The sequence below is a fragment of the Antennarius striatus genome, chromosome 8 (genome assembly GCF_040054535.1).
Source record: "Antennarius striatus isolate MH-2024 chromosome 8, ASM4005453v1, whole genome shotgun sequence".
Lineage (NCBI taxonomy): Eukaryota > Metazoa > Chordata > Actinopteri > Lophiiformes > Antennariidae > Antennarius > Antennarius striatus.
In genome coordinates, this window is record NC_090783.1 from 9498610 (window position 1) to 9517500 (window position 18891).

At 43.1% G+C, this 18891-nt stretch overlaps 1 protein-coding gene across 4 annotated transcripts in view; it reads right to left on the reverse strand.

Moving 5' to 3' along the window:
• Positions 1–9907: 9907 nt before the first annotated feature.
• LOC137599907 (endonuclease V-like) overlaps positions 9908–18891 on the reverse strand; it is a 32469-nt gene continuing 23485 nt past the window's right edge. Inside the window, exons 9-11 of one of the 4 annotated variants that reach the window (XR_011036889.1) lie at positions 15831–15924; positions 12479–12598; positions 9908–10442 (exon numbers count right to left, since the gene is read on the reverse strand). The gene's annotated coding sequence lies outside the window, so the exon portion shown is untranslated. The remainder of the gene's footprint in view (positions 10443–12478; positions 12599–15830; positions 15925–18891) is intronic. The other 3 variants (XR_011036888.1, XR_011036890.1, XM_068321145.1) reach the window with 3 other exon arrangements.

The following is an 18891-nucleotide window of genomic DNA, read 5'->3' on the forward strand; positions in this document are numbered from 1 at the left end:
AGTACTCTTTGTGCTGGACCTTAGGCTCACACAATTATTACACATTTATAGGGTATTTTTGCCTCATCTTCTCATATTGGTTTGCAGACGGCTTCTGCACAAGCCTCCGAAGCCAACCGAGACAATTGCTTGACATACAGGCCGTGTGAATAGAGGAATAAAAAACTAGTTGTTGAAAGAGGTCAGGCTTCTCGGGCCCTACAGACAAGAGTCTTTGGTCTTACCTGTACTTTGTCCTGACTGAATACAGCAACTTACCTTCACAGCCTGCATCCAGTATGATCACCTCCTGCCCAGGAAACCTCCTTGTCCTCCCTGTCCTTCAAGTCTAGCAGTAATTGCTAAAAGTTACACTCCCTCCTAAGTGTTAGCTATTTAGCTTTTTAAAAAAAAAAACTAGCTTCATTATGTTTAACACAACATCACTCAATGCATAATGAAAAAGCAAGAAAAAAAATTATAATATGTAGCTTAGATCTAGATTCAACATTCAGCATTCCTTTTTAAATCTAGATTATTGTTATTATAACAATTATTACAAGCATTAGTTTGGAAATATTGGCACTTTTAGGAAAAGATCAGAAAACACATGAATGGAATTGTCCTTTGTGGAATTGTCCTTTATTAAGACTCATAATGCCACCAGATTAACTGAATTAATATGGGTTCTGAACAACACTTGTCTGAGAGGTAAGAATTTAAGGTTGTGAAATTATGAGTTAGAGTGACACACTAGTGTGAGCAGTGTTTCATGTAAAATCTAGAATACTTTTAGCAGTAAGAAAGAACGGATTCATTCTATTGTCCAATCCATCCATCAGACTTTTTCTGCTTTGCGGGTCATGGGGTTGCTGGAACCTATACCAGTTGGCCACGGGCCACAGGTGAGGTACAATCCAGATGCGTCAAAGACCTATGGACAATTTGGAGCAATGTTGTTTGCATGTTTTTGGAGGTGGGAGGAAGCCGGAGAGAGACCTGGAGAGAACACATGCAGACACGGGGAGAACATGCAAACTCCACACAGAAAGGAATCAAATCCAGAATCTTCTTACTGTGTGGCGACAGTGTTACCCACTGCGTCACCGTGCTGCCCATGCCAGTATATCACTTTTAACACAATTTAATGGACTGTTCAATGCCGTCCATTCCCAAAGGCCGTCGAATATTCTGTGTCCCACACTCCTGGCCTCCGCGAAGCTTTTTTCATGGGCGGATAGCATTCGAACAGAAGGCGTCTTTCCTTCTTGTCCTTGGCCTTCTCTTCCTTGACAAACAACTGGTGAGACCTGATGGCATCGTTCTGTGCTTCTCTCATCTGTCGGTCGCGTTCTTTTTTCTTCCTTCTTGCCGTCTCTTCCATGAGTTTATGATTACTTGTTAGAAAATGCAAATGGATTCGTGTATCGTTAGTTTTTCTCTGGCTTTGGAAGCCCTGTACCTTTTTAACAGCTTTAATATTAAACTGTGTAAAATCCTTGTCTTTCAGCAGGCCAGTCCCAGACGGCATGGCAGGTCTGTTTGGGGTTCCTGGGTGTCCCACTTCCTGCGCAGGGAATATATTGTTGGGACGCGGTTCTTGCATTCTTCGCATCAGTGCTTGTCCTGTACTGCTCGACCACATTTTTTCTTGTCTTGGCTTTTGCTGTTTGCTTCATTTATAACACCTGATCTTTGATGTGGAAGCCGTTTCATCCTTTGTGATGAGGAGCTTTTGATCATTCTGTGAAGATTTGGTTTGGTTGTTTATTTTTCCTGAAGCTTTGATGTTTTTGATTGGATCTAAGATGTGTAACGTATGGATAGGAATTCATTCACCCCTTCCAGCATTTCTAGCCTAGCCTATCCCATGACCCCGGAGAATCGTTGGGGCACCTCTGACGACCTGCGGTTCTCATAAGATGCAGCTGGTAGCGTCCATCCTTCTCCAGGTTCATGGGATAGGCAACTCCTCACAGAGCGGGACTCGAACTGGAAACCATTGTGTTATACTGTATAGCGACAGTGCTACGTACTGCGCCACCCTGATGATGTCAGTGGATGTGATAAATGTTTGAATTAGATAAAGACTAGCGGTAAACCATGGAAATTCCACAATAAAACAATAATATCAGACTTCATGCCAAACATATGAAAACAAATGTATTGTTATTATAAACCAAGCGCACCCAACATTGTCAAAAATCAATGTGGTGACGTATTGACTTTGTGTTGGCAAATCATGGATTGTGCTGGGCGGGCATTGCGAAGCCGTAGATGAATGTTAGCAGGCTAACTGGAGACAGAAAGCTTAACTAATGGTGAGATTGGGAAAGGAGTTAACGTTAAAGGAAAACGCCCCTGTCAAAAGAGCAAGTGGAAAAGAAATTTTAGAGAAGTGATAGTTCTGTTAGCTGACTACATGAACAGAACTGTATGTAGTTACTAAAGACCGTTTTTGTCAGATGCCCGAGGGGCATTTTGGGTACTACATCGATTGTCCCATTCCCAACAGAAACCATAGCTGGACAGGCTGTTGGTGCTAATCAGCTAGTTTCACTCAGAATTGGTTGCTTTTTTCTGTGTCGTTCCTGCTGTTTGGACTCTCTGCTCAAAACATGAAAATTGTTGGAAAAGTTATGACACTCCAGGGTTTGGAATTAAAACAGGATTTATGTTGCCCCAAAACTCCACCATGCCTTTAGTGAACATTTGTTTGCATTTTTCTTGGTCATTTTGCCCTCAGCTCAGACTTCAGGGGATAATTCTGCGTAAAAGATCTGTGCTTTGTTTCATAGTGGTACTTCATGTTACCACTTTTAATTCATGTTATGTGTTCAGACCATATGAGGTAAAATGGTTTTGAACTGCCTGACAGAGGAATAAACATAAATTTCGTCCACTCATTGTTAACCAGTGGTTTTCTTCGTTAACCTCCCTTCGTTTGGAGCTATGCTGTCTCCCTTCTTCTGTGCTCCGCTGTAGCAGTAAACTCACAGCGGCAGTGAGCTGTCTCACTTCCTGGTGCACTGACAGCGCAAGGTAGACAAACGATCTGATTGGCTGAACTGAATGGCACTATTACCATATTAACCGGAGGAGCATCGCCCGCTATCTGTAGCCGCAAACTGCAGGAAAAAATGTGCCAAGAAAATCTACTCTCGTGAATTTATCATGGAGTGGTCACGGATCTGGACAGAGCCATCACGGGGTCCGGATCTGGACCGCGGTCAACCATTTGGTGACCCCTGCTTTATGGAGAGAGAGAGAAAGAGCGAGAGAGAAGAGGAAAAAGAGGGCGCACCAGATTTTTTTTGCCTGGTCGCACCGGTGCTACGAAATACATTTAAAAGTCGCTCTGATAAAAATTTGGGCGCAATTTCGAGCCCTGCACTCCAAAATTATGTTAACTGGGAAGTCCATGTATAATTACTTCTAACATAGCAGATGCCTTACGCCATATTGTTCACGTTATTCCTTCTGGCAGATGTGCCGTGATTGGTTTGGCGCCATGATTTGTTGGGCGCTTGATTGACAGGTAGTGGGTGGAGATGTTGACAGCGTGAGACTTTCAAGTGAGCTTATTCCAATATATAGGTGGGGAGATGGATGGATGGATGGATGGATGGATGGATGGACGGTCCGTCAATATCCTGTTTCCCACATCTCATGTCACTTCCGATCGGCTATGATTTATTAATGTGTCTACCCTGAACTTCCTGTCACTCCTCACTGCATCCCAGATGAAATATGTCTGGCTGATGCTTGACAACAGGATGTCAAAGAGGAAGCTGAGGAGCACGGGGGAGGGTGCAGGGGGAGGAGTCTCCATCACCAGAATCGCATTTGAAAGGTTGGATCAGATGAACTCCCCCATGGAAGACAGAATCTGTGTGACAAATTTGATGGATCCATCAGAGGAGAAAACCAGGGGAGGAGTAGCTCTCAGGTTTTCAATCTGCTCGTCAATCGGATTAGCATTTTAAACTTTCATCCTGTGTTTACTTATGTTTCTGTCATTCTACATTGAATTTTGGTTGAAAATCCATTACTTTTTATAATAAAAGATTGTCTTTAGCTAATACACAACTAAGTCTGTGGTATTACTAAATAACGATGGAGAATAATCCATCGCTTCCACATATGTCACCCAACTGACTTGAAAAAAGTCCTCCAAGTCTGAATTAGATACTGTGGATTTAACAACATTTGAATTAGAAGAATCTGATGATAGTTGGGCAGAGTTTTATTCTTTCTGACTGCAAGAGATTGTGGATGAGTTGTGAAATTAAATTAATAGAGAGGAAACTAAGAAAATAAGGTACCTGGAGACAAGGTCCAAATGGATTTCAAGAGCCGTGCTCCCCGTGGGGGGAGGGGGGCAGTTAGCAGTTGTAAGGAGTAATCACATATTCACAGTAAGCAAAAAGAGGAGTATGAAGTGTACTTCAGCTGAAGCGAGGGACATCCTGCTATCCTGGCCTTGAGGACAGGGGCAGGGAGGCAACATCATGCAGTCAGAGATGGAGAGGAAGAGGATGAGAGATCTGAAAATAAAGCAGAGAGCAAAAGAAAGAGATATGGAGGCTGGAAAATGAAAGAGAGAAAGATTGAGGAGATATTAGAGAGGAGGAGGATCACATGCAGCAAACTGAGGCAGCCAATAGAAAGAGGGAGTTCAAAGCAGTGGGAGGAGTTGGAGAGGCAGCGCAGCAGGAGGACGAGTTGCTGTCTCCAGATACACTGATGTATTCCATCTATAAAGCCGCCTTTAACACCAGTACCTCCATCCTCCGTCCCCCATCCATCTCTCCCCCTCCCCTCCTCCCCCAGCTGCCTCCCTCCATCTCCCTCTCTTCTCTGTGCCAGAGCACTGCAATAGCAGTATGAATAATTGAATGAGCCTGACACCGGATTGAGAATTCCTGTTGCAGTTGGGTCTGCCAGACCAGACGCCCGGCTTCCACAACAAAAACACAAAACACACTGACGCTCAGATTAGCTTCAGCGCAGACGTGAGAACACACAATGTTACCGATGCTCACCAAAGGGGAACCAATGAGGATGTGTGCATGGAGAACTTCAAGAGGATTGTGTTCTCAGTGGCTGGTAGGGAGTTCAGATAGTTGGACTCTTCCGAGCTCGCGAACACACTGAGGTGAAGTCTTGGAAGGTGTGGGTGGGTCCTCTCTGGGTGGCACAATGTTTAAACGAATCGTACCTACAGAACACCAGGAAGGTGGTTGAGATGTTATGGCTGATCGCTGCACGTAGGACTTGTCCACAGCTGCAGCGTGTGTGTGGGAATTTTTGAATGTGTTCCACTTTGGGTTTAATTGACCTAAATCTGTCATTTGGTGAAGCTCCGTGTGGCCTCCTGGGGAAGTTGGAACATAAGTGACATACAGTTAGGTCCATAAAGCCGTGGACAGAAAGAGAAGGTTGTAAATTACTTGTAATCATCCTAGGAATTCCGTCATCTCAAGTATAGACGATTTGTAGACTCAGAATACTCTTCATCTTCCAGGGATGAAGGGGTAAACAGCAGAATGGCGGCTCCGTGGAGCTGAAGAAGGAGTTCCCTGGGAGACTAGCAATTAGAGGTGAAACCTATCCTGCATATCACTTATGGGGATTCTTAAACCCTGCTGAAGCGCACTTTAATACCCACAATCACCTGCATGAGCACACGGCTTCGCTAACGCATCAAAGAGCGTTACCTTCAGTCAGCAAAGCACTAAAGAGAGCAGGTGTGTGTTTGTGTGGTGTGTAGCTCTGCGTGATGTCATTTATGTCTCGGCCTCTATAATCCACATCCGTCTGAAAGCTGCAGAGAGGACCGGCTACGCTGCAGCCAGGAGTCACATAATTCATATTTCATTTCTGCAGAGACGTTCACCTCACAAAGAGCTGGGGACGACATGAAACATCCTTTGATGGTTCAAGCAAGTCGTCAAAAATCAGGTGGTGGAAACCTTGGGACTGAAGGGAGAAAAGGTGCACATCGTTCCCCAATCCCTTTTATGCCGTTGCAGTCGGGTGTCTGCAATCTGCTTACATGTTCACCAACATACCAATGGTTCAGCCTGTTTCATCAAATCAAGCCACAACCATGGTCAAACCTGCTGAGCTACAGTCTGAATTTAAAATAACACCCGTATATGGATGTTGCTTACACCTCCATTAATGCTTACGGAGGTGTAGACTTACTTTATTACATACCTCCATGGATGTAGAAGTCAAACTTCTTCTAATTGACTCTTGTTAGTTTTTCTCAATCATCTGAGACTGATGGCGGTAGAAATCCTCGCTGGTCCGATCCCAGCACCTCTTTCTAACCCTCAGCCCTCGAATTCAAGAGACCCTCCAGAGTTATTAGGGCCAGTCGTTGAAACCTGTCTCTAAGAAATGGGACTTGGTCTGACCCCTCCATCCCCTGAAGAAACGGGACACTTTACCTACACAGAAGCCACTTGGGAACTGGGTTGAATCACTGGAGATACAAGTTGAATCTGTTCCATGACTGAGTTGTGAGTCAAACAACATTTAAAATAACAAAAATCAATTTAATCCGTTCCAGCCTTGTAAAAAATCCCCCAACCCCTTAAATCATGAAAAAAAAAATTATTAACCAGTAGACACACAGATATTTCCTGTGTATAATTAATTACAGTGCGTTTGCACATCAAAGCTTGAGACTTGACCTTGTCGCAGATTTTTGATAGGCAGTCACGTGATACCATACACGCATTCTATTGGCTGACGTCATCTGGAAGTGCGCTCGGTTCAGTGAGTCTCGGACCTACATGAGACACAAAAGTGCTTCAAACAGTCTATCAGAGTGTGGGAAAAGGTAATACAGATAGAAGGTGGTTTAATGTCAATATGTGTGTGTTTAATGTCATAAAAGTTTAAATTACCGTAAATAATAAAATAAATACCGTATTGGCCCGAATATTAGACGGTGTTTTTTGCATTGAAATAAGACTGAAAAAGTGGGAGTCGTCTTACACTCGGGGTCTAGACATTATACCCATTCACAACGCTAGATGGCGCCAGATATCTTTAAAGCGAATGCTTAACTTAATTCCCCAGGCCAAAGCGAACCCCTGTCACCAAGAAGAAAATTAAAATAGTGGTAGCACGAAGAAGAAAAATAAAAAATAGTGGTAAGAAAGAAAAGAGAAGAAAAAAAGTGAAGAGATAACAGAAAATGGAGAAACGTAGCGACAATCTGGAGAAAAGTGGGTCGGTACTCGGATGGTAGCAAGGTTGGTGCCACTCACCATTCATTTACAAACGTGATTGCACTTTAGTTTACATATTTAAATATTCAGATATTAAGATGTGATAGACAGTTTTTGCTTGATTTGAATGAGGCAAAATAACATGCTTTTTCTCTCGAATATATTGACATAATCATTTGTTTCAGATGTACTGTAAATATTTTCCGTATAAAAATTAAATTTGGTGTTCAAAAAGTATTTTTTCAAACTTGAGTCTTGAAAAAGAGGGGGTCGTCTTATAATCAGGGTCGTCTTATATTCGGGCCAGTACGGTAGTTTGTCGCTCTGTCGCGGAATTCATTAATCGTGTGTGGTTCCTGGAACATATTAACCGCGAAGAACGAGGGCGCATTGTACATGTAAGTTACATAAACAATGATAAAGAGTGAAAAGAAATGCAAAAGTCACGAGAACACACGAGCTATGTCTTTACTCCACCAAGGAGAATGAGATCCGGTCTCACTGATGTTGTATCCATCCACCAACATGTGATAAAGAACGAGATCCAGTCTCACTGATGATGTATTCATCCACCAATATGTGGTAAAGAACGAGATCCGGTCTCACTGATGTTGTATCCATCCACCAACTAGTGGTAGTGTCCTGAAGCACAGCTTGAATCTCAGATTTTTGCTTGTATTTTGAACAAAAACATGGAGAGACCGACGGCTCGTATCTCAACTAACTCGTGTCAAGGTACTGCTGTATCTCAAACACTATTGGTCAGTTTCTCTCTGCTCTGCTGGTCTTTCCCACCTCTCTTTATGAACTAGTAAACTAAAACCAGAAGCTGTACTGCAGTCGTCCCTTCATTCATCTAAGCTCAGGACAATCACAGGTCGTTCTGTGACATAAAACACCCCAAAGGAAATAAATCGAACTGACGCAGAGGAGACAGGATGCACATCTGCATCTCTTGTGTTACAACTTCTGGAGGACTGTTTTCAGCATCACAGACGACGGTCTGTGATGCTTTGACTCTAATTGAGAGTACAGATGAACACATTTCTGTTCAAACATCCGTGGCCCTCATCCTTGTCCGCCTTTGTTCAGTTTGGTTGCAAATCTGCTGAAAGAAATGTTTCTTTTGGGCATTTTCTCTTTATCCTGTTCAGAGTTTCCAGGGTTCAAGCATTTTCTCAGGCATCTCTCGGAGTCCTGCTGAAGGCTTCCACAGACAGTTTTTGAAATGCTTAAAAATGGAGACGGCTTTTGATATTTCCACCAGTAAATGACCCATTCGCTCATATATTTTCATGAAAAACATTATTAGCTGTTTTATTTTCAAACAGTCGTAATATCCCACTGACAGAATGAGACTAATATGAACTTGTTACCATGGAAACAAAAAATACAACAAAGTTCCAAGTGCCTCCCCCTCCTCAACCTCGCTCATGGTGAGGGTTACAAAGACACATCTGTCTGCCATTGTGGGACGAGATGGTCATCATTGCCTCTTTCCTCTCTGAACCAGGACACTTTGATGTTACGCCTCTCTGTCCTCATGAGGAGCAACCAGAGGTGGCGAGAAATCACAAACGTGAGTCAGGGTAAGAAACAGGATTATTTCCCAAGATGGGAAAAATATTTAAACTAAAAATAAGACGACTGATAATTTGATATTTTCTACAAAATCATCACCATCACCATCATCATCATCATCATCATCATCATCATCATCATCATCATCGTCCTGTCAAACGTTTCAGCCACCAAATGACACAAAAGAAAAGGTATCCACCTCTATTTTGATTGATCCAAGCCGTAAGAGGAGAGAAGACAAGTAAATGTCGTCTTCTACTCCCATCGTCACTGAGTTAAAAAACCCTGATGCCACACATGTTGGAACCCGATGGGACTGAATGTCTGTGTGTTTGTGTGTGTGCCCTGAGTCTATCCTCACAGGCAGTAGCATTGCTAGCTAATTAACATGGTCTGCCTGCAAAATCCGTATCTTCTCTTTGTCCTCTATGAAAGCAGCAGCTAGCATTTAACAAGCTAACAATTGTGCTAGCTCAAACATCCCAGAATCCTTATCGAACGTCACTTTTTTTTATCGTTAATCACAGTCACCAAAACAGGATTACACAACCTTCAGGTTGTTATTATTAGGACACCGAGTGACTCGGTGTGTCTGTTTGTAGATTATCCCCAGGTATCAAACAGAATACACAGCCTTGTACTCAGAATACTACAACACGTTCCTGTTGTTGTAAGAGAAAAACAAACTCTAATCACACCGATGTAAATCGAATTGTCCAACCAGACGGGTCGACGTCCATAGGACATTGTGTCCACGAACAGGACGCATGTCTGGACGTGAACCAATACCCTCAGCAGCCTGCTCTTCTGATGTGTGTGTTCATCCTCCACCACAGGGTCCTCTGACCCCTCCTGCTGATCGATACTGCCCCATCTGACCACTTCTATTCTCGGCCACGTGCCTGCAGAGTCAGCCACCTTCCTCCTGCCCTCCTCTTCCGTTCCTCTCACAGCTGAGTGCACTCACACGTCTGACTCATTCAGAAACACAACATACAAAACGACATGCGTGTGTCACCGTCTTCCGGTGTGCTGCTCCCAAACACACATACACACATACACACAGACAAAAACTGAGATGTGACAACAAACAGTCTCCATAAACGATTTATTAAAATTCTCCAGACATAAAAAGGTGAACGACCCAAAACTATAATGAGGCCAGGATAAAAAAAGAACCAGTCTGACCCATATGCAATTTACATACGGGACGAGTGTATAAAAACACACAGCTAATCTGATGGCGCCCTGAGAATAACATAATGTGACAATTCATATGAGAGCTGTGTTTTTGAAAGCACATCAACTCTCTCTCACACACACACACACACACACACACACACACACACACACACACACACACACACACACACACACACACACACACACACACACACACACACACACACACACACACACACACACACACACACACACACACTTTTTTAAACTGTGGCCCTTGCCCTAGTCTTAACCAGTAATCACAAACATCAGCTATTTTCAAATTGGAGACATGACCTTTGACTCCTTTCGCTCCAGTCAAGAACAATTAACCTGTGCTAAAAGAAACACAGATGAAGGACGTTTCTTCTGTAGCTGCCAGTGTTCAAAGTTCTTCACCGCATCGTTCCCACCCTGAAACAAGTGAAGAAGACAGAGAAAACACACTATTACTATTTTCATTACGTTTTTCATTAATATTTTTTAAACATTTCTATATTTTTTCTCTGGGTAAATGTGTGTTGGGTTTGTGTGTATATCGTGGTGTGTAAATAGCGGTGGGGGGTGTGGGTAAAAGGGTAGTGGGGTGGTTTCTGTGTGGGAGGGTGACTCGACATCATGCCATCCAGCTTCTGCCGGCCGTGAGGTGCTCCTTAGAGGAAGAGGGGTTGGCGGTGGGAGAAGTGATCGGGTATGGCAACGTGAAATCTGCCACCCGCATGAACGGAGCAATTGTCATGTTTCTAGACAGCACGGCTAAGGTTGGCGAGTTGGTGGAGAAAGGGCTAGTTAAACAGAAGTTCTGTATAACTACCCCTTTCTCCACAAGAGGGGAGAGCAGGAGTAAAGGTGTTCTGGGACAGTACACCTTTACTCCTGTTCTCCCCCTCGTCAGCATTGCTACGAAGGTGATAATATCAAACGCACCTCCATTCATTAAAAATGAAGTGTTAGCAAAAGAGCTGTCACCGATCGGCAAGCTGGTGTCGTTCGCAAAAATTATGTTGTTGGGATGTAAATCTCCAAAATTGAAGCGTCCGAGCCGGTATGACCCTGTCTTTATTGTGTTCGCTCATGACTGAGGTAGGCTGGTATAGCATTAAGGGTCTTGCCTAGGGACCCTCAATGGATAGTGTCCACCATGTCATGTCTGTAGCTGACTACATGAACATAACTGTATGTAGTTACTAAGGACCGTTTTTGTCTCTAGTTACTTAAAGAGTATTTTTGTCAGATGCCCGAGGAGCATTTTGGATACTACATCGATTGTCCCATTCCAGAAACAGAACAGAAACAGAAGAACAGATGAAGCCCCATGAAGCTTTGAAGCTTTTCATCCCAATTGGTTCACGCTGGTTTGAAGCTTCATGAGGCTTCACTTGCTCTAGTACGACATCTACTGGATGCTAAAATCTACTGGATGCTACAATCAGTTGGCATGAGTTTGAAGTGTGTGGCATTTTGCAGAAAGCCTGTAAGTAAAACCGTCAGCAAAATAAGGAAATATGGAAAACGTATATATTAGTGATAGCAGTACACTGTGTTTGTGTGTGTGTGTGTGTGTGTGTGTGTGTGTGTGTGTGTGCGTGTGTATAAAATCAAATAAATAAATCTATTAATCCTTCCAGTAGGGAAATTACTTTTGTTGAACTCCACACATATACAGTATACCAGTACACACACACACACACACACACACACACACACACACACACACACACACACACACACACACACACACACACACACACACACACACACACACACACACACACACACACACACACACAGGCAGTATGGAAAATGATCATTTGGATATGACAAAAATGAAAATAAAGTAAACATGTACAGTGAGGGGAGGTTGGTTGGGGTTGGGGTATGGACAATGATTGTGCTTTTGTAACGTTGAGGTACAACCAGTGATTATGCTTGGGTCATATCATTGGATTTTATTTAAAAATAACGTTTTTGTACACTGTATAAACTTTATGAATCATAAAGAAACAGACGAAAAAATATCCAATTGTCAATCATGTTTATAAACGTGTCGTTAAGTATAAACCCATGAACTTCTAAAATTGATGGTCACTTATTTTCAAGAAGTTTTTGTGAAGCCTCTTGTCAGTGTCATTCTGCTGATCTTTTCAGGCTCAGTTCCTCAGCAGTTATAGTTTAAAATAGGTCAAACCTGAAGTGCAGAATTTAATAATATCACGTGTTTTACAATATATTATTAGATTTGGTGCTGCATCTTGTACAGAGGCACAAATCCTCGACAAGGATCATGTAATTCTGTTTTTAGGTGTCCCATATAAGAAGAAAATGTTATTTCTGTACGTCGGCCCGTCTGGGGAAATACACCACCAGAATATGAATATAGCTGCCAGCTCAGGAGAGGCTGTGTTCCAATACTTTGACTCTGTCATTGACAACACTCTTCTTTAATTTACCACTGGCCCAGTTGTTGGTTCTGACGGAATGCTGCTGCTTTACAATGAAGTACTGCATACTGAGGACCTGAGAGAAGACGCCTTCTCCTCTGTGCTGCACAAGGTCACTCTGACATCCACCTAATATAAAAAAAACAAAACAAAACTATATTAAAGTGAGTGTTTGTGTGTGTGGTGTCTGTTGATACTTGTTTGTGCTGTCTGTCCATACGTGTGTGTGCTGTCTGTCCATACGTGTGTGTGCTGTCTGTCCATACGTGTGTGTGCTGTCTGTCGGTAGGTGTGTGTCCTGTCTGTCAGTACGTGTGTGTGCTGTCTGTCGCTATGTGTGTGTGCAGTCTGTCCATATGTGTGTATGTGTGTGCTATCTGTCGGTAGGTGTGTGTGGGCTGTCTGTTGGTACGTGTGTGCCGTCTGTCCACATGTGTGTGCGTGTGCTGTCTATTAGTACGTGTGTGTGCTGTCTGTCGGTACGTGTGTGGCACCAGCAGACACTAAAGACAGACTGGGGCCGACAGCGTAAGTTGTCTGCAGCCTCCATCATTAGTCCCACAAAGAGTGGAGGCCTCGGCCCAAAAGCAACACAACACTGGCTCTGATGAGCCACCCAGGACACGATCAGGACATGATGGAGGCCATCGGCGTGGAAACCGGAGGAGAAACACAGAGGCACAGGCACAGAGAAACCAGGAGGAGAACGAGAAGGGAGACGTTCAAAATCCACAAGACACGATAGTCATGGGGGCGAGAGGAGGGGCAATAGATGAAGCTAAGTCAGGGTGCGTGTATGAGACAAGAACCCTGCTTTGTCACGGGGGGACGGAGGCTCTCAATGGACCTGGTCTTAATATAAAGCAGGACATATTAGTTGGGTAATAATGCAGGGACACATTATGTCATGTCTGGTGATTATGGAGAGGTATTATTAGTTCTGTTGGTGTGTGAGTGTGTGTGTGTGAGTGTGAGTGTGAGTGTGTGTGTGTGTGTGTGTGTGCGCGTGTGTGTCTTTGATGACTCAGGCAGACAGTTTTTCTGCAAACTCAACTCCGCAGGTGGAAATCCATAAAATACCCCCCCCCCGAGTGTGACAGAACACGAACGCTCAGGGCTCGTTTCTCCTCTCGTGCTACACGTGGAAGCGTTCCTCTATAATTAGCACCGCTGCTCTTGTGTTAGCATGCAGCTCAGTGTGTGTAGGATTCAGGTTTGAGTGTGTTTCCACGCTCTGCTCACACACTTGATGCTGATGGTGGCAAAGATGTCGAAGGACCAGATAATGAAACCCAATTATTCACCCCAACCTGGACCAACAAGGAGGATAATGAACACCAACATTTAAAGGTCATTTATACAACCTCATTAAAAATTAATCTGGTCTAAGCATTTACTATTAATCCCCAAAACTCACCAGGCCCAATTCACTAAATCCTCCGCCTCATGGTGGCTCACTCTTGAGCCAAGAGCTCTTAGTGGCCGGGCTTCACGCCACCAATCAGACACCCCCTCTGTGGATCTCGCCGGTATTGTGGCAACAATTCTTTGATTTTCCCAGAGCTGTCTTCAAAACTTGGATAAACAGACTTGGAACTTGATCCAATTTGTCTTTGAAATCCATTTGAAAAGCTCAATGCAGTAAAGCAAAGTGACGCTTGTGTCTCACTGGGAGCATCCCATGGCCAGATTGTACAGCATCTAACCAGCAACAAAGGGGTGGTCACCCCCAACAGGAACGTATGTGACAAACTATAAGAGACCAGTTTGTATGTACCACATAGGATTTCTCTTGTCTGATGTTTAAGTTGTGTTCATCTGCAGTAAAAGCTCCATTTATTGGGTGTTGTTTTATTACTGTAATAAACTGTTATCTAAAAGACGTTGAATGTGAGTTGATTTCATATCAAAACAAACTTTCAGAGATGTCAACCTGACTTTAATTCAGCACTTGTGGAAGCAGACGATCAATGGGGCGACCTTTGACCTTCCATGGTCAGGTGTACCATCTTTATCTCTGTTAAACTTGTCTGCACCTGTGTGTCTGCGCCTGTGTGTCTGGACAGCCGAGGGCAGCTCTGGTTCAAAGATTCTACTTGTTGATAATCCTCACCGTCATGCTAGCGTGGCTAGAAGCTAATGCTACTAACTTCTCCCTTAGGTTTTCTATGTCATGAAGCGGTTTCACAGTTTCACAGTGGAATTAAAATCTGACAAAGCTTTTAATGTTAAGTGTGTGGAGCCATAAAAGAAATAATATAACCTCCAGAGGCTTTCATTGAATTACAAATACAGAGTCATGTGAGGAACTAGTAGAAAACATTTATATGATGAGAGATAGAAATGCTAGGACGTTAGCCTCGACACATAGCTCCTCACGCCGTTCTTACAGTTCTCTCGGATTGCTTTGCAGATGCCGCTGTCATCAACATAGGTTTTAACCTCTGCACTCATAAGATTTATTACTGAATGGTGGCTGCAAACCAAATCGCCTCTCGGGGCATGAAAGCTTCAATCTATTGGACTCTACCTCCAAGCTGAGAGAAATCTTTATGCTAATTAGGGGAGATTGGTGACCTGGGAGTCGTACTCCACACATCATTATGAAATAATGAGACTAACCTACATGCTCATTTGCATATACAGTATGTGCAAACAAGCTTTCATATACGGCAGATTAGCATAACAGGGAGCGTCCGTCTGAGCGCGGCTACTGGTGTTTATGAGTTTGTGTGATTTTATTAGACGAGCAAACGTGAGGCAGATGAACAGGGAGAAGAAATTCTGCAGCACACACACACACACACATGGCAAAACTGACAGCCGGCGTTCTCAGTTACTGATATGTAAAATTGAATTTACATGGAACAATCGTCGCAGAACGCACATGCACAGGGGTGTGTCCACAAACGCATGTATACACAACACACACACACACACACACACACACACACACACACACTCACACACACACGATTGTTAACATAGCAATATTTTCCCATTTCCCATGCAGGGAAGACAGGAGAGCGGTAGATCTTGGGGGGCAGAGCTCTTCGCTACTCATAATCGTTTCACACTTCACACCACCAGAGATGAACGATGGTGTAAGAGTCTCTGTGTGAGGGTGGGAGGCATGGGGTGGGGGGGCCTTGAGGGATTCAGGAGAGGCAGAATGCTTCCTGTTCATGACATCAGCAGATATAGCTATTTTTACCGACACTGACGAGGTTGAATAAAGTTTTAGTGAAGTTTAAGAAGATTCAAGAACGAATGTTCACTCAGCGGTTCAGGATGACGCACACGTATGGCAAAGCAGATGTATGGACATACTAACTTTACAGTGCGCATTATAAGCTCTCACATGTTGTTCACCACAGGGCCAATCCCTACTTCAGCTCATGCCTCCACTTCACTTCCCAGTAGGGTTGTAACTTCAACCACTGCCACTCTGGATTCTGTTTAGAGGGATGAGACAAACAATGAGGGGCACTGGAGAACAAGTAGCCGGGTTAAAAACAGGGACTCGGATCAGGCCTGAGCGACAAGAGACTTCTCGTTCAACTGTCAGCAACAAGTAAAGATTGGTGTATTTCCCAAAATTTTGCGTACAGTAGAACCCTGAGATACCAGTTTAATCCATTCCATGAAACATTCCCCATTTAAAACAACTAAAATCATTTTAATCGGTTCCAGCTTCGCAAAAACCCCGAAACTCCCTAAATTATGAAAAAACAACAACATATTTTTGTCAACCAATAGACATGCAGACTTTACCTGTGTATAATTAATTACATATAAGTTACGTAAACAAGCATAAAGAATGAAAAGAAAAGAAAAAGTCATAAGAACACACAAGCTATGTCTTTATTCCACCAACGAGAACGAGATCCGGTCTCAGCTGATTTTGTATCCATCCATCACGTGGTAAAGAATGAGATCCGGTCTCAGCTGAATTATCAGTCCACTAACTAATGGTGGTGGGTGTCCTGAAGCACAACTCGTATCTCAGATTTTGCTCACTTGTGAAACAAAAATATGGACACAGCAACGGCCCGTCTCTCAAAAAACATGTATTTTATCAGCTTTATCCCGTTTATCAGCTTGTATCTTGAAGTTCTACTGTACGTGCATAGCCAATTAAAATTCAGCAATTGGTCCGTCTCCTGAAAAGCAGTGGTTGGGATTGGTAAACAGTTGACAGACAGATGCACGGTGGCAGGCCTCAACTTCTCATTGTTCATGCCTCCTCTCTGGTTGAGATTTTGCCATGAGTCAGCGGAGGCCATCTTGGTCTGAAGATGTTGGAGGTCATTAACAAAATGGTTCAAATGAAGTTCCTGAAATGGGCAGATGGAGACGATGGAACAGGGTAATATATTCAGCATTGACTCCCATCAAGGCTCAATCAAATGAAGGGACATTTAGCACCGTCGTTGATCCTCATCCACCTTCAAATATTACATAAGAACACAAAGACTGTTCTCTTCTCCTTCCGCTGGACGAGCAGAGGGAATAATTATAATTTTTGCAGATAATTTCTCTGGAGAAAGAAGCCGGTGGGCTTCAGCAGCCGGGCTGTTAATGCTTTCACTGCCAACGGGGTTTGCTCTGTTTAGCTCGGTGTGTTGGTGTGTGATGTAATAATACTGCACAGACTCATAAGGCGCCATTAATGTGTAATGTAGGCATTATTACTTCTAGTGCGAGAAATGCTATCACTCTTTTGTACTGCGTCTACTGTCAAGCGCTAATGCAGCTAATTGTAGCTGCTCTCATTAAGCCTTGCAAGAAAACTGAAGGAATGCAAGAGGTTCAAAGATGGATGAGCTCCACCAATTACTTTGAAATGGTGTGAGCGTTGATGAGAATGAAGAGGTTCTGGTTGTCTGTGGATGGGAAATACCTTTATGAACCAAGTCATGGCGCGTGTTCACATGATGAGAAGGTTTCCATGAATCTGCCAATTAGCAATGCAGCACATCTACACACTAATGCATTATTTAGGACACACTTTTTACTTAAACCCCAGGTAAAAATGAGCCTGTTTGCTCTTTGACTGTTGGTGTAAATCCAAGAGTGATGCCTCGTAATGTGCAGAAGAACTTTGGCTCCGTTAGTGTCTCACGTAGTTCAATAGAATCAATCTGTTCATGTGAAATTCAACAGGATTAAAAACACAACAGTGAGGTTGGAATGCTGACAGACGTACGACTCTAGCAATTTAGATTTATAATCTGATGGAATAAAAAGATCCTTCATATGAGTCACAGTGGATCACGTGTTCATGGTGGCATTTGAATTCTCAGAAAGGTAATAGAATATACTAATCCCCCGCGTATTTGTGCTTCAAGATGCCCGACTTCACTACATCACAGATTTTCAGTAGATATTCAAGTTATACCGTACGCGCATTGTATTTGTTGACAAAATCCGGAAGTGCGCTGCGCTCCGAGACTCACGGAACGCAGCGCACTTCCATGTAAAGAAACACTTAAAAGGGCTTTAAACAGTCTATAAGAGTGTAGGAAAAGGTAATACAGATAGAAGGTGGTTTAATATGTATGGGGAGGATTCATAAATGTTTAAATTACGATAAATAATAAAATTAATAGTTTGCTATTTTGCGGAATTTCGTGTTTTGAGGGTGGTCCTGGAACGTATTAACCACGAGTAACGAGGGATTACTGTAGTACCTCGAGATACCAGCTGCTCCACATATGAGTAATTTGACATATGGGTTGTCACTCTGTACATAATTTTGTTTGACATACGAGCAAAATTCGAGATACTGCTTCATAAGAGCAGCTACCACTACTTGGTGGATGGACACAATATCAGCTGAGACCGGGTCTTGTTCTCCTTGGTGGAGTAAAGACATAGCTTGTGTGTTCTCCTGACTTTTGTGTTTCTTTTCATTCTTAATCATTGTTTATGTAACCTATATATAATTAATTATACACAGGAAAAGTCTGTGTGTCAATTAGTTGATAATTTTTTTTTTTTTGACAATTTAGGGGGTTTAGGGTTTTTTATAAGGTTGGAACGGATAAAAATGATTTTAGTTATTTCAAATGGTAAAATGTTGTTTGAATTTCAAGCTCAGTCACGGAGAGGATTCAACTTGTATCTTGAGGTTCTACTGTATGAGAGGAGGAGAGAGTCTGGGGCAAGATTGACGAGAAGACAAGAAGTGGAAAAATATGAAGTGACAAAAGGAGGAGAATATAAGAAAAAACAGAAGACGGCAGAAGAAGAGAGAACATCACGTCCAAAGAGAAGAACCGGATGTCTGGAGCTGCCACTGGTTTTAAAAGGCAGCTGAGCCATGACACTGAGGGATAGAATGAGGAGGAGGAGGAGGGATGAAGGGTCCCCCCGTTACACCCTGTCAGTGAAGAGCGCTGACATAAGTATGAATAATG